This window comes from Coturnix japonica, chromosome 1 (assembly GCF_054131305.1).
Source record: "Coturnix japonica strain WE chromosome 1, WE-NBRP24, whole genome shotgun sequence".
NCBI classification, from domain to species: Eukaryota; Metazoa; Chordata; class Aves; order Galliformes; family Phasianidae; genus Coturnix; species Coturnix japonica.
This window is the reverse complement of record NC_140663.1, coordinates 125,153,483-125,165,862: the sequence shown is the minus strand read 5'-3', so window position 1 is coordinate 125,165,862 and position 12,380 is coordinate 125,153,483. Positions and strand designations below refer to the sequence as shown.

Sequence of the window (12,380 nt, the reverse complement as noted above, 5' to 3'; positions counted from 1 at the left end):
ACTCAATCCTAGAACTACTATTGTGCACACAGCTCCTAAACCATATGTAGAGGTCAGTGGAGATGTAATTGTTACAAACAGGAAAGATAGAGGTTGCTACAGGCCAGGCACTACCAAGCACTGAAGGGCTTGGAGGGTAAAAACAGGTCACCAGTGATAGAAATGGAGGGAAAGGGAGTGTCATTGTTGAGGACAACGTATTTGAAACAGGAATATGTCTATTGCAACAGTATTTACACGGATACAGTTGGAACAAAAAGGCCCTGAAGAAGGAACTTCCTATCGCATTGTTCAGTTGATTTATTTATTTTTCTTAGACAAAAGTTACTTTTTCATATGAAAGAGAAAAATTTCACCCTTCTGAGAGCTGAGAAAACTTTCTCCATTTATTTCAGAAAAGCAATTTGGAAGATTCAGGAATCAGTTACAAGCACAGTTGATGTAATTTCTTTTTCTGTTTTACCTAATATATTTTTATTGATTTAAATATAGCATTACCAGAACTAATTTAGGGGAGAAGGATGTAGAACTGTCTATTATAATTCATTTATCTGTCAAAATCTATATACCTGCTACAATCTCTATTTCAATATTCTGGTGTATTGCCACTGGAAGATTATTCTCTGAGCAGATTCTGCTTTATCGACAGCAAAATGCTCTTGTGATTTATCCTATCACTGCTGAAGAGAAAAAATAGACATAGACACAATGCCTAGCTGCAGTTTTTGTGGGGACACCATACAGACTAAAGGCAATGTTAAACAAGCCAGTGCTTTTAAAAAACCTGACCTTGTAACCATTCACCTGGCTTGCTTATGTGCCATCAGCAGCAACAGTTCAGGTGACAATGAGGAGTAACTCTGACAGCCAAACTGACACTAACAGAAGCAAGTCCTGACTGTGTCCAAGCAAGGACCAATCTGAAGTGGCTGATGTACTATGGCTTGGAAAACGTTACTTGAAGAAATACTCCATTTCTCCTTCCCTGAGAGGTTCTTTTCAGCTGAGGAGATCTAGGTGTTATTTCTTTCAACCTATCTGTTGTCACTGAAGCCAATACCTTGTGCTTGTTTTCTATAAAGCAGAAGGAATGTGCATCATGTAGCCCATGACCCCAAAAGTGTGGAATGGGAGAGAACTATGTGCTCAGTCCCTTTTGCAGTTTACAGTACAGACATGCCCACAATGATTTGCTTTCCCATTTTCAGGACTAGAAAGGTTCTGCTGGTTCATACAGGCCAGTTCACGCTTACCTGTCTTCCTAAACAAAGTGTGCTGAGGCACCAGTTAACCTTGCCACTGAGTCACAAGGCTGCTGACCACAGAGGGGCCCATCCTGGCTACATGATTTAGTTGGAACTGATTATTTGCCAAAGTGAAAGGTCAAATTTTTGGTTTCTTTAGCAAGGCAGGACAGTGTCCCCGCACTCCCTGGAGGATGAATGATCTTGTGTGCTCCTCATGGCAGCTCCTGAGTTCACAAGGAACATTTTGGAAAGAAACCAGAAAAGAGTTAAGAAGACTGAAGCATCTTAGAAATGGTATATATGCTTTAATGGTTGTTATTGTTTACTTCTTTTCCAGCTGCCGTGTAAGATCTTTACAGGCTGAATAAATAGTGTAGGAAGAGCAGCATATCTGCAGTGGCGATAAGACAAAAATTATCCTCACATACATCTGTTGAGACAGACAAGACATCCTGGAGGGCAATGTTCTTGGTGGCACTGGTCCCTGCACCAATGTCACTTCAGCAGAATTACGCTCTGCATCAGGGTGTGTGAAATCACACTCATGTGGCCCCATGCCACATCTTCTTTCTTTCCCTTAACTCTCAGAGGCAGTTTCTCGCTTTTACAATTTATTCCTTGCTAAAAGGCGAACGAGTTCACTGGTTATTTCTTCAGCTTGTTAATATCACTTGTGTCTCAATGGGTGGAGGACAGATTTACCCCTTCCATTAAAGAAAGGGATTAAGAAACTCAGATTTGGCAGAGTAATGGAAAGAGATTAAAGAATACAAATAATTGGTACAGGGGTTACAGCTCAGTTCTTGCAGCACATGAAAGTACTTAGGAGAGAATTTGAGAGGTCAAAATACAAAATTACTTTCCACCATGTTTCTAGTTGTCCCTTGCTGCTGTAGAAAAGCACTCCAGAGGACTATTTTCCACTTCTACTTCAAGCAGTATTGTTTCTCTCGTTACAAATCCACTACACAAAAATCTGTGGTACACCAGGTCTAATTCTGCTCTCTCTTACATTTCTGAAAAGCAATCCAACTTGAAGTGCAATAACTCTTAGATTTTACATCACCACAGAACGTGAGGATAGGGAAGAAAGGCAGAGTCCACTGTTCTGGAAGAGAAAGTGTTCAACTTTACCTAGTCAGACTCTTTCCTTTTAAATACAATGCTGAAGCAAAAAAAATATTTTATTATGATTTGATATTATTATACAGCAGTAATCTTCCAAAATCCATGCTAAAGTGTACTTAGTGTACAACCTCTCATAGTCTCTTGTAACTGTTTTCTATGATTCTCCGACTGCAGTAATTTCCCCATCCTCCTCTAAAGAGCTTTCTTTCTGCATTTCCACAGCATTGTTTACAGTTACTTCAAAGTGTGGTAACATGAAATAAGTGTGGAAGTCTGTGCAAATATCAAGGAGGTCCATCTTAACATTTGTTTTGTGTGCCGTTAAATCTTAGAAAAATATAACTCCAAAATTCAGTGTGATAGAAAATGTGCCTTCATTACAAGCCAGCACTCAAAAAGCTTGGTACATACATGGTCTGTGGCAAGGTTAAGGGAAGTGTGTTGAAGCCCAGAGGCAGTTACATGTAGCAGAAAGACATGCATCACGACAGCTGATACATCCTTCACACCACGAGTACTCCAGGAAGCTAGCTGGGGTTACACTGACATGCACAATGTAAATGAGGACAGAATTAGACCCTTCTTGCTAAAATCTGATGCAAGAATCTCCAGAGAGGAAAGCATATGCAGTGCACAGCAACATGTTTTTATTGGTCCAGTAAAGCACAGGAAGCATAGTAAATATTGTCAAGTGCCACCTATTGGCACTCTATCTACCATTTACACAAGTAGAGCAGATGAAGGACTCTAGAAATCGGATAAGTCTCATCAGCTGTCTGGCCAGTGGTTGAGCAGACCTCAAAGCTCAATACTGTATCATTTTGCACACAGCATGGATATCATACCTCTCTCCTGAGCAGTTCAGAGACCTGCAAACACTAGCTAAATCTTTGTAAATCCATGTGAAGCAGGTGTAACCAGTGGAAGAGCATTCTCACTGCAAGCAGGAGAGCTAAACCCACCAGAATCTCAGTTATTTAATTCTTGGTCCCGCAGCAGATTTCATGATATGCATCCTCCGAATGCTCCTGCTCCTTGAGCCAAGAGATTGCATGAGAGTATTAACCCTTTTCAGGAGTAAAATGGTATACATATATGTTTCTAGAAGGTGGCAGTGGGAACCTGAAAACATGACTTCCATCAAACTTGGAAGCAAAGAAGAAAAGTGTACATAAGATTACTTAGTTTTGTTTTAAATCTAAAAGAGAGGGAAAGAGGAGGTTAACTAATTTGCATACTTGGGCTTGGCAGGACCGCACAAGTTGAAGGAAAAGGCCAGAATCTCACAGGAGTGCTCCAATACAGCTGGCAAGAAATCCCAGACATTCTCACTATCTAAGCTCTGCATGCAAATTGCTTCACTGATCAGTACGTCTGATTTTTTTCTAAGGATGCATTCTGATTATGGGATTGGAGCCTGGGCCATATTTGTTTTTGTTTTCTTCTTGTTCAGACACTAATGTTACTGTCACTTCATGTGATATGCCTCTATACAGCTTGCAGGTCTGAACTTGCCTAGAATGTTACAAGAAAGGATTTTAAACACTTTGAGAGAAAACAAAATGAATGTAATGACATCAGATTGACTCAATATAGCCACGAGTTTTTAGGGCAAATTATTAGTCTTGTACAAAAGCTCCAAACAAGATTTATACTTAGCTTGCAGAACTCACAAACAATATTGAGGCTAAGGTCTTACAAACCAGTTTAGAAGAAATTATAAATCTAAGTGAACACATCTGAGAGTGAACCTTGCCACTTTTTGGAGATCAAAACAATATTTATTACAAGAGTTAAGAAACTTTGGACCCTATTATGTATTAAAGAAACCTATTTACAACCACAGAGTTAAGTCTGAATTACTGTGTTTATTCCATGCACCGCTTTTGCAAGATTTATGACTTGGTCATTTTACTGCTTCCAGAGGTGAAACTCGCCATTCATAACCACAGCAGACAAAAAAAATTCTCTTCCAATCTTTTTTAATACATTCAATCAAGCTTCAGAACTACAGAGGTGAAAAAATGCTACTTTTGTTTTAGAAGAAAAAAAGCTTGCACGTACTGAAAGAGATTGTGAACATGTTTAGCTTTAAAAATGACAGAATTTTCAACCTGTGTTTCTATGCATCATGTGCTAAGGTCCCTGAGGTGTCTGAACTCACTGTTTACACTATTGTTCTTCTAATGTAGATGTCTAGGAATCATTTCCCATGAAAAGCAATTGTTGCATGTCGTCTATAGTGAAAAGGGTAACATTCGTAAACTGATTTTCTTGCAGTCTGAAGAATTAACTCATTTGAATATAATTCAGTTCAAATTTTGCCACTGAAATTTGAAAAACATTCAGGTCAGCATAGCTCTGCTCAAAGCCAGTGTATTCCCAATTCCTACTATCCAAAGCTACAAGAAATCACATCTTTAGAGAATCAACTTGTTGTTGATATCTACATCACATAACCCCTGGACAAACAATCATTACTTGTCTTTACAGACTGAAAGATATCCAGGATATAGAAGCCCTGGATTATAACTAATCCAAGTAATTCACTGCTGTCTTGAAATGAATCGCAAATGTGAACCTCACAGATTCCCCTGGAACACCACGATAGGTGTTTTTTAAGTTCAGATGTGGGATATCTGAGAATAACTTATAGGTTTTAATTAGTGCTCATTGCATGTAAACATTGTCTGAAAGAACTCTCTGTGTTGTAGATTTGTATCCTCCTCGTATCACACTTTGACTCTACTAAGCTCACATATTCTCACTTTGTGGAACTAAATGTATTTCACATGCTTTTCTTTTGACAGACAGAAAATCCTCTCACAACAGGGGCAGTTGGATTTCCTAACACTGAAAATCAGGAGCTCATCAGTGCCTCAGCAGATTCACAGACCAACACCTTGCAGGCAACAAGCAACGCTGAACATGTCTGAGCTACACTAATATCCACAATCTGAAGATCTCCCTTCAGGTAATCCTATGTCATTTCTGTTCCCTTAATGAAGGATCTTAGCTACACTAACACATGGTGTGACCCTGAAGGTGGTTCCATCAGACCTGGGAGGTTCCCTCAGCACATAAAAGCTACAGGCATGTTCTCATCATTTCTAACTGAAATTAATCATTACAGCACCAAGAAAAAAATTCAAATTGGTTTGGATTAAGTTGTCGTTCTGTTCTGAAAAAAAAAAAAAAAAAAAAAAAAAAAAAGTCTGCAAATGATTGTTCTGAGACAGTGAAAAGGATCATTTGAGAAATTACTTTTTATAAAGAACAAGCATAATCAATTTGGACACAAACAGAGAAGGACCGGTGGGAGTTGCAGAAGTCAGGGTCTGTCTTTGGCAGAGCAACCTCGAAATGGTAGAGTTCTCTTTTCTTGGTGATTCTATGGTTCTATTGCACTCAGAAACTCAATCATAATTCTAATGGCTTGCAGTCTTTCACCTACTTACTGTCTGAAAGCATTGGCTGGAGTTGTCAGAGTTTCCATGTGATGCTTACCACTAGGAAAACTGGGCAAAGCATTTGCTATTTGGGTGATCTGATGTGCAAATCTGAAGTGTGTTTGAGTGCTAATCACCAAGTGTCTGGTAAATTCCTTGCTTGTCAAGTATAATCTTCTGTTATAGAGAAGCTATCCATGGTAGAAAATGTTGATTTTGAGCCCACAGTTTCACAAGAACAGCTTCTATAGTATACTAAACTAGGGCACACAGAGAATTAAATGCTTCTTTTGGGGCATGTTGGAACAGGGAGAGGTTATCTTTATGGCTGTTTAATGTGTGTCAGAATCCCATAGCACCATGAACCAGATCCAACGCTGAGGTCTTCATTTTGAGGACAGTAGAATTTGTATGGTAAAGCCTTCAATATATTCTTGTATGTCTTCTGTTGTTTGCACGGTTTCATCATGCAGTGAGCAGAGGATGATAATAATAATGTCAGCAATCAGACAGCTTATTTCATCTAAGTACCATGTTAGTTTTATCAAAATGTTACTGGTGACAATGTCATGATCTGTATCTGTCTAAGTCAAACCTGAGTGAGTTTTGGAAACTGCACAAGTACAGATTACCTCTGGTTTTCTTCTGATTTGACAAAATCTGATTTGTCAAAATCCATTGACCATGGATTTTTTTCTGACAGGTTTGAAAGTCCCATTAAGGATGTACAAAACTCTGTACATCCAAAGCACTGTTTTTTCTTGGAAATGACCCTAAAGATTATATTGGGCAACTGTTAATTTGTCTTCAAAGCCTGATTGTAAGCTTCAGGGAGCTCTAGCTTCCTGTGCATTCCTAATTAGTGTGTGTATCAGGATATCAGAAGCACCCACTGTGCATATAAACCTTCTAGAGTGCTCCCACTATCCTCTCTCCCCACTTTCCCACATTACTTGTTTACCTATGTCCACACTCCTGCAAGAAACAAAATTGCCGCATGGGAAAATGAATGGCAATTTAGTAGGCATTAACAGTCTCAAAAATAAAACAGTAACAAATTACAGGACGGGTTTCTCTGACAGTGTAAATGTCACATCTTTCCAGACCTCACCTGACCTGTTGTTTTGATTTGAATCTGGCATAATGCCTCTCATTGTGTGGCTGACTTCTGAAATGGCTAATTTATTTACACTGTAACTGTGCCCTGAGCTCACTGCAGTAGAACCAGCACAAATGCAGCCCTAACTCAGGACAGAGGAGAGCTGAGAATGGCAGGAGGTCTCTGAAGTCACCTTCTCAGTGATTAAAGGCAGGCCAGAAATGAGATAAAATCTTCCAGTTGCTATTTAAATGGCCAGGTCCCATGCAGAACTGCAGATAGGACTGAATGGACAGAAAACTCTAATACAGTCAGCAGGAGAGTTCAGCTGATGTTTGTGAGGCACTGAGAAAGTTTGGCTGTACTGGAAGGAGAGTGCATGAAATCCATTAGCAAAATGTACCCTATGTGGCATCTGCATGTGGCCCAGTGTAGTCATCAACAACTTTGCTGCCAGACCTGCTAAGGGATGCCAGGGGTTCCAGCAGTGAGAAGGTTAGACTGAAGTGGATTTAAATAGGTTGAAATATATAGTAAAACCATTCTTAATGTAGGCATAATTATTTTCAGACAGAAAAAATGCTCTAGTAATTGTGTGAGATGTGATTCTCTGTCGAGCCAGTGTTTTAGAAGTGTGGCTCCAGATCCTCATCAAACATTTCATATGCATGTATGTCTACATCAAGAATTATGAATAATCAAGTCTGAAAGTCTGCACACTTCCACATTTACTTTTGCAAGACCATAACCAGCTTTCCCTTGGAAAGAAACTACAGCCAAATGCAAGTGATGTAGGTCTCAAGTCACATTAACTTGGGGAGCCTTGTGCACAAAAGGACCACTCACAGAGCTGTTCCTATGAGGCATCACACAGAGTTTGGCCCTTTTTACGAAACTCATTACTTACCAATACATTATTGTATTTGATTGAGCTGGCACAGACATGCTTGGCAAGGCTGCAAGAAGAATCTGTGTTGCCACGCCAAATGTTTTTCAACCTGTGTGTTCCTGTGTTCAGGTCTGATAAGGTTATCTGTCGTGCATATGCTTCTCATTAAAAGGTTACATTCTTATATTGTCCATACAGGCTTGAGAGAGGTTGCATTCAATACTGAAAAAGTTCATCTGAAAGGGCAAGCCTACCCTAGCCCAAGGGTAGACCGAGGTCTCCCTGTGCTACTTTACTTATGTATCTATGATTTGTGCTTCCCTGGCTGCAGTGTCCTCCCAGCTCAGTAGGAGGGTGGGACAGGGCCTCATTCAGCCTCATCTGCAATCTATTTGGTATGGCATTTATGGAAGCAGAAATGTCGTTTTACATATTATGTGGCTTGATGAAGTGATTGAAGTGATTCCCTCATATCTCACAGTCAGGCTTTAACCACTGTACAAAAAGGCGGGCTTTGCCTTTCTCAAAGTTGTTTTGGAATGAGCCTGGACCGAATGAAGGCTGTCCATGTACACTGAGTACACATGCTGAACATGCCTATCTGCCATGCCTGACTACAGTCTGGTTTTAAAGAGAAGGCTGTGCGTAGAATAAGATATTCAGCTCAGCAGTCTTTTGACCATATTTTGTATTACTTTTAATATATGTCTTATTAAAACAATGTTTTTCTGACAGTGTTAGAGACTTCAGAATTGCAGCTGCCCAGTTTTTGCATATGACACTCTAATGGATATTGTGTTCCTAAAAGCACAGTTCTGTCATTAGAATGGGATTCCTTACAGACATATGTGGTTTGCAAAATGTCAAGTTCGCTAACTTTATATTACTTCTCTTGTGGTGAGGGATAATTTTTTTCCTTTACTCTAAAAATGTTCCAGTTTCTAACCAGCTTATTTTCACCTGCGGTTATGTCAATCAGTCTTCCTTCCACCATTTTGTCTTTTCTATATACATGTGTGGAGCTGCAGGGTGTGTCCTGGGTCATCCTGTCTCCTCTTCTCAGATCTCTGTTTCTTTTTTTTCCCATTATCTGTCCCTAAAAGCAATTCCCTTGCTGTCTGGAAGAGTCCCAAGTCTCTAATCAGAATTTACCCCTCCCATGCTTTCAATGTCTTCCTCAACCATTTCTGACTGTCTCTGCCTTGGCAAAACAAAATTTCTGAATCTATTGTACCAGTTCTTACCAGAAAGGTTTTGTTTGCCAGCCTGAGGACTGGAAAATATGTGTTTTTTGTTTTTTTTGTTTTTTTGTTTTTTTTCCTTTTTCCTTTTTATTTCTATACCCACAGAAAACTGTTAAGAAACAGCTTGTTGTTTAGGAACAGCTGCTTTTCCGAGGCAGTGATAAGAGTTTTCCCTCCTTGGTTGAGCAAGACTTTTTTTCCACTGAAGAACTGGTGCAGAACTGACTCAGAAAATCCACTTCTTCTGTTAAAAATTTACATGCTGGTCCTTTGTGAGTTCTTAGCTTCAAAAGCAGGTTGTGGAGAGGAAGGAATGGTGTGCTGACCAGATGCATGGCTCTCAGTGCCTTCTCTGGTCACTCTACATAAGCTGTGAAGTGCTTTACTTGACCCTAGGCTTTTTTGGCCTCCCTTCAATTATTTGGCTGAACACAAATGCCTCTCTGCCCTTCTTATTTAAAAAACTGAAACCTGTTTGTCCAGGAAGAGCATTGCTTTCATTGCTTGATCAGCATCAGTGGCAACAAGCTGCAGAGAAAAGTAGCTGTGTCTGTTCTGTTGCAGCCTCCTGTGATAAACCCACATGTCTGCCTGGTTTAATCTTACACCAGCTGAAGAGTGTGGGGCAAGGACTCTTCTCACTCTACAGAACTGCTGGCATTCAGACTTACAGAGAGGCTTTATATCTCCCCCTCAAATGAGAGCTGGGCCACCAATTCATGTCTCTCATGATCCACGTGTTTATACTTGTACATGACAGTAGCAGTTGCTGACCTTTGAGTACACAGAGCCTTAGTAAAAATGCCTTCACAAGCAGCTCTCTCTGCACTCTCCCCCCACTGCCAGATGTGGTTTACAGCCACAATCCAACCCTTAGATTGCAAATGGCTTGGAGTGGGGATTATGCTTCTTTTTATGCTAAATAAGAGCAACCTACACTGTGCGTGCTCATTAAAAAATCATGTTGTTCAACACTGATCCCTTGGGCTATGGTTAGAGCTCCACAATATAACTTGCAAGAGACAGGTTGGATTCTTAAGCTAGCCAGGCTCAGGAAAGGATGAGCAAAACAGGGTGTTGGAAGAATAAAAGCCATACCTATGGTGGAACAACAAGGCAGCCTTCAATAAAAGGTGTTCTTAGCAATGTGATTCTTTAAATTAGTCTAGGAAGGATCGTAACAGGTATGAAAGAGTAACTGTTTCTGTCAACCAGAAAGATAAGTTATTAACCAGAGCGCATCACAAATCACATTAAAATCAAATTAAACAGTACCTTATGCCGTTGCTACAAGGTATATTTCCCAGCTTTCTCTGTCCAGGAAGCCTATCCATCTATAAAGGCCGCTTGAGTAGGTGGATAAGTGACACAAGAAAGAGAAAAATGACTATGTAGCTAAGCCTATTGTGCATCATATTAACTTCATAAATGGCTCTAACGATTCTGCTACGGGTAAAGCGCATGAGGGAACTGGCAGAGATAAAAGATGTTAAAAGCACATAACAGTTTAAGGATACCAGTCATAAAACAGAAGCATCACTTGAGCTGAAAGCAGAATGATGTCCTGAGGAAATCAGTGAGACTTTTTTTTTATCCGAAATATTAGGAATCTTAAGAAAAGAGAACAAGATCCCACCCATAGTTGTTTCTCCAGACATTTTGACAACCCAGCCTTGTCTGGGCCTCTTCTTCCATAAGATGTTTCTGTGGTAGCCTGTTAATCTGGCTTATTTTATCTCTATCCATCAGCATAGGAATGCATCTCAGAAAACAACTAAGGCTCAAAAAAAGGAAGGAGAGAATGTGATACCTTTCGGAGGGGGCTGCCAAACCAATTGCAGTAATACTCTCTGTATTACCCGTAGTACAATTTGTGGGTGATATTAGTTAGGAAAAGTTCTCTGCATCACAGTAATGGTGAGAGAGCACAATAGTTCGAGCCTCAACACTCCACCATTGTGAGCTGAAGAAGGAAAAGAGAAACTTCTCCATTGTTAAGACTGCAAGTGTGTTACTCATTCTTGGGATACAAAAGGCTGAAGATTTAAAAAGCTGGCAGAGACACAGACATAGAAAAGAAATGTCTCTGCTGCAGTCAGAGTGCAAAATTAAAAGGATATGTGTGACACAAGGAGAGCTGAGGTCATTTAGAGCTGCATTTCTCTGCCTGTGGTCTGCAGAATAACAACAATCTAACAGATACCGAGAGGTGATGCTCAGAAAGGGTCTAACTATCTAACTGACAGAAACAATTTCTCCTCTATTTTTTTCCAGTTCTTGCAGGAAAGTGTGACAAGTGTGGTATAATTGCATATCTATGACCACCTACTGATGATCATCTGTGTTTCTAGCAACGTGTTGCTTTTATGGCACTCCTTTTCTTCATCCGCCTCAATGAGGCAGACATGAACCCTGCTGCTTTCATGGGCCCTGACCACATGAAAGGAACTAGCACCTGTTTTACCAGAGGGAAAAGTGAAGGAAAAAGTGACCCAAAGTCACAGCATTGTTCTTTTGCACCAGCACCACTGCATTAAAGACAAAGTTTGCCCCAGGCCCCACAGAGGCAGAGCCTAAGAGCAGAGGCAGTGCACATGAGGGTCTCATTTGCCCAGCAGAAATATCGTGGCTCAGAATCTGACCAACTAGCTAAAATCACTCTCTTTGCACTGGAATACTGGCACGTTACCAGCATTGTTGACCTGATGCTTGGGCAGTTTTGACAGCTGGGGCATGTAAACCGTATTGTCCTAAGAGAACAGCCTGAGCAGCACATGCAGTCATGCTCTGTGTCACTGACAGCTACTTGACTTTGGACCAGCACAAAAAAGATCCTGCCTCTGACTCTGAATCCAGAAGGGACATGGGGCACACATCCCATCTTCCCTCCTGGAAGCCTCAGGCACAGTCTGAAGGACTTCCTTGCTTGTGACTGTGAAGATAAGTGTTCAGACCTAAAAATACCATCAATTTGGCCTGCCATGGTACCATCTGGAGATCGTTTGTAATTACTATAGCTCATGGGTTAGTGCACACCCCTTCCAATAGCTGGAGGAGTACTACCATGAAAATGACATCTTTATTTATAGCATTGATGAGAAAGTGCTTAATTGGTTAAAAAGCTGCAAAACGTAGACTTGAGTTAAACAACAAAACTGGAGATAATTATCAGAAATATATTTTAGAAATGTAATATTTTCTTCATCTGGAAGCAAAGAAGTTACTTGCTAGTGAATGGCACGAGGGCAGGGTGGTGTCCTTTCCATAGAGTTCTCTTTCCCTGGAGTTATTTTATGCCTCAAATGATAAAAGACGTTTTGCTGC

The 12,380-nt window shown here is 40.3% G+C and overlaps 1 protein-coding gene across 1 annotated transcript in view; it reads left to right on the top strand.

Annotated features, from left to right (window-relative positions):
- ST6GAL2 (ST6 beta-galactoside alpha-2,6-sialyltransferase 2) overlaps positions 1–12,380 on the top strand; it is a 174,808-nt gene that overhangs the window by 82,295 nt on the left and 80,133 nt on the right. Inside the window, exon 3 of the mRNA XM_015849787.3 lies at positions 5,186–5,349. The gene's annotated coding sequence lies outside the window, so the exon portion shown is untranslated. The remainder of the gene's footprint in view (positions 1–5,185; positions 5,350–12,380) is intronic.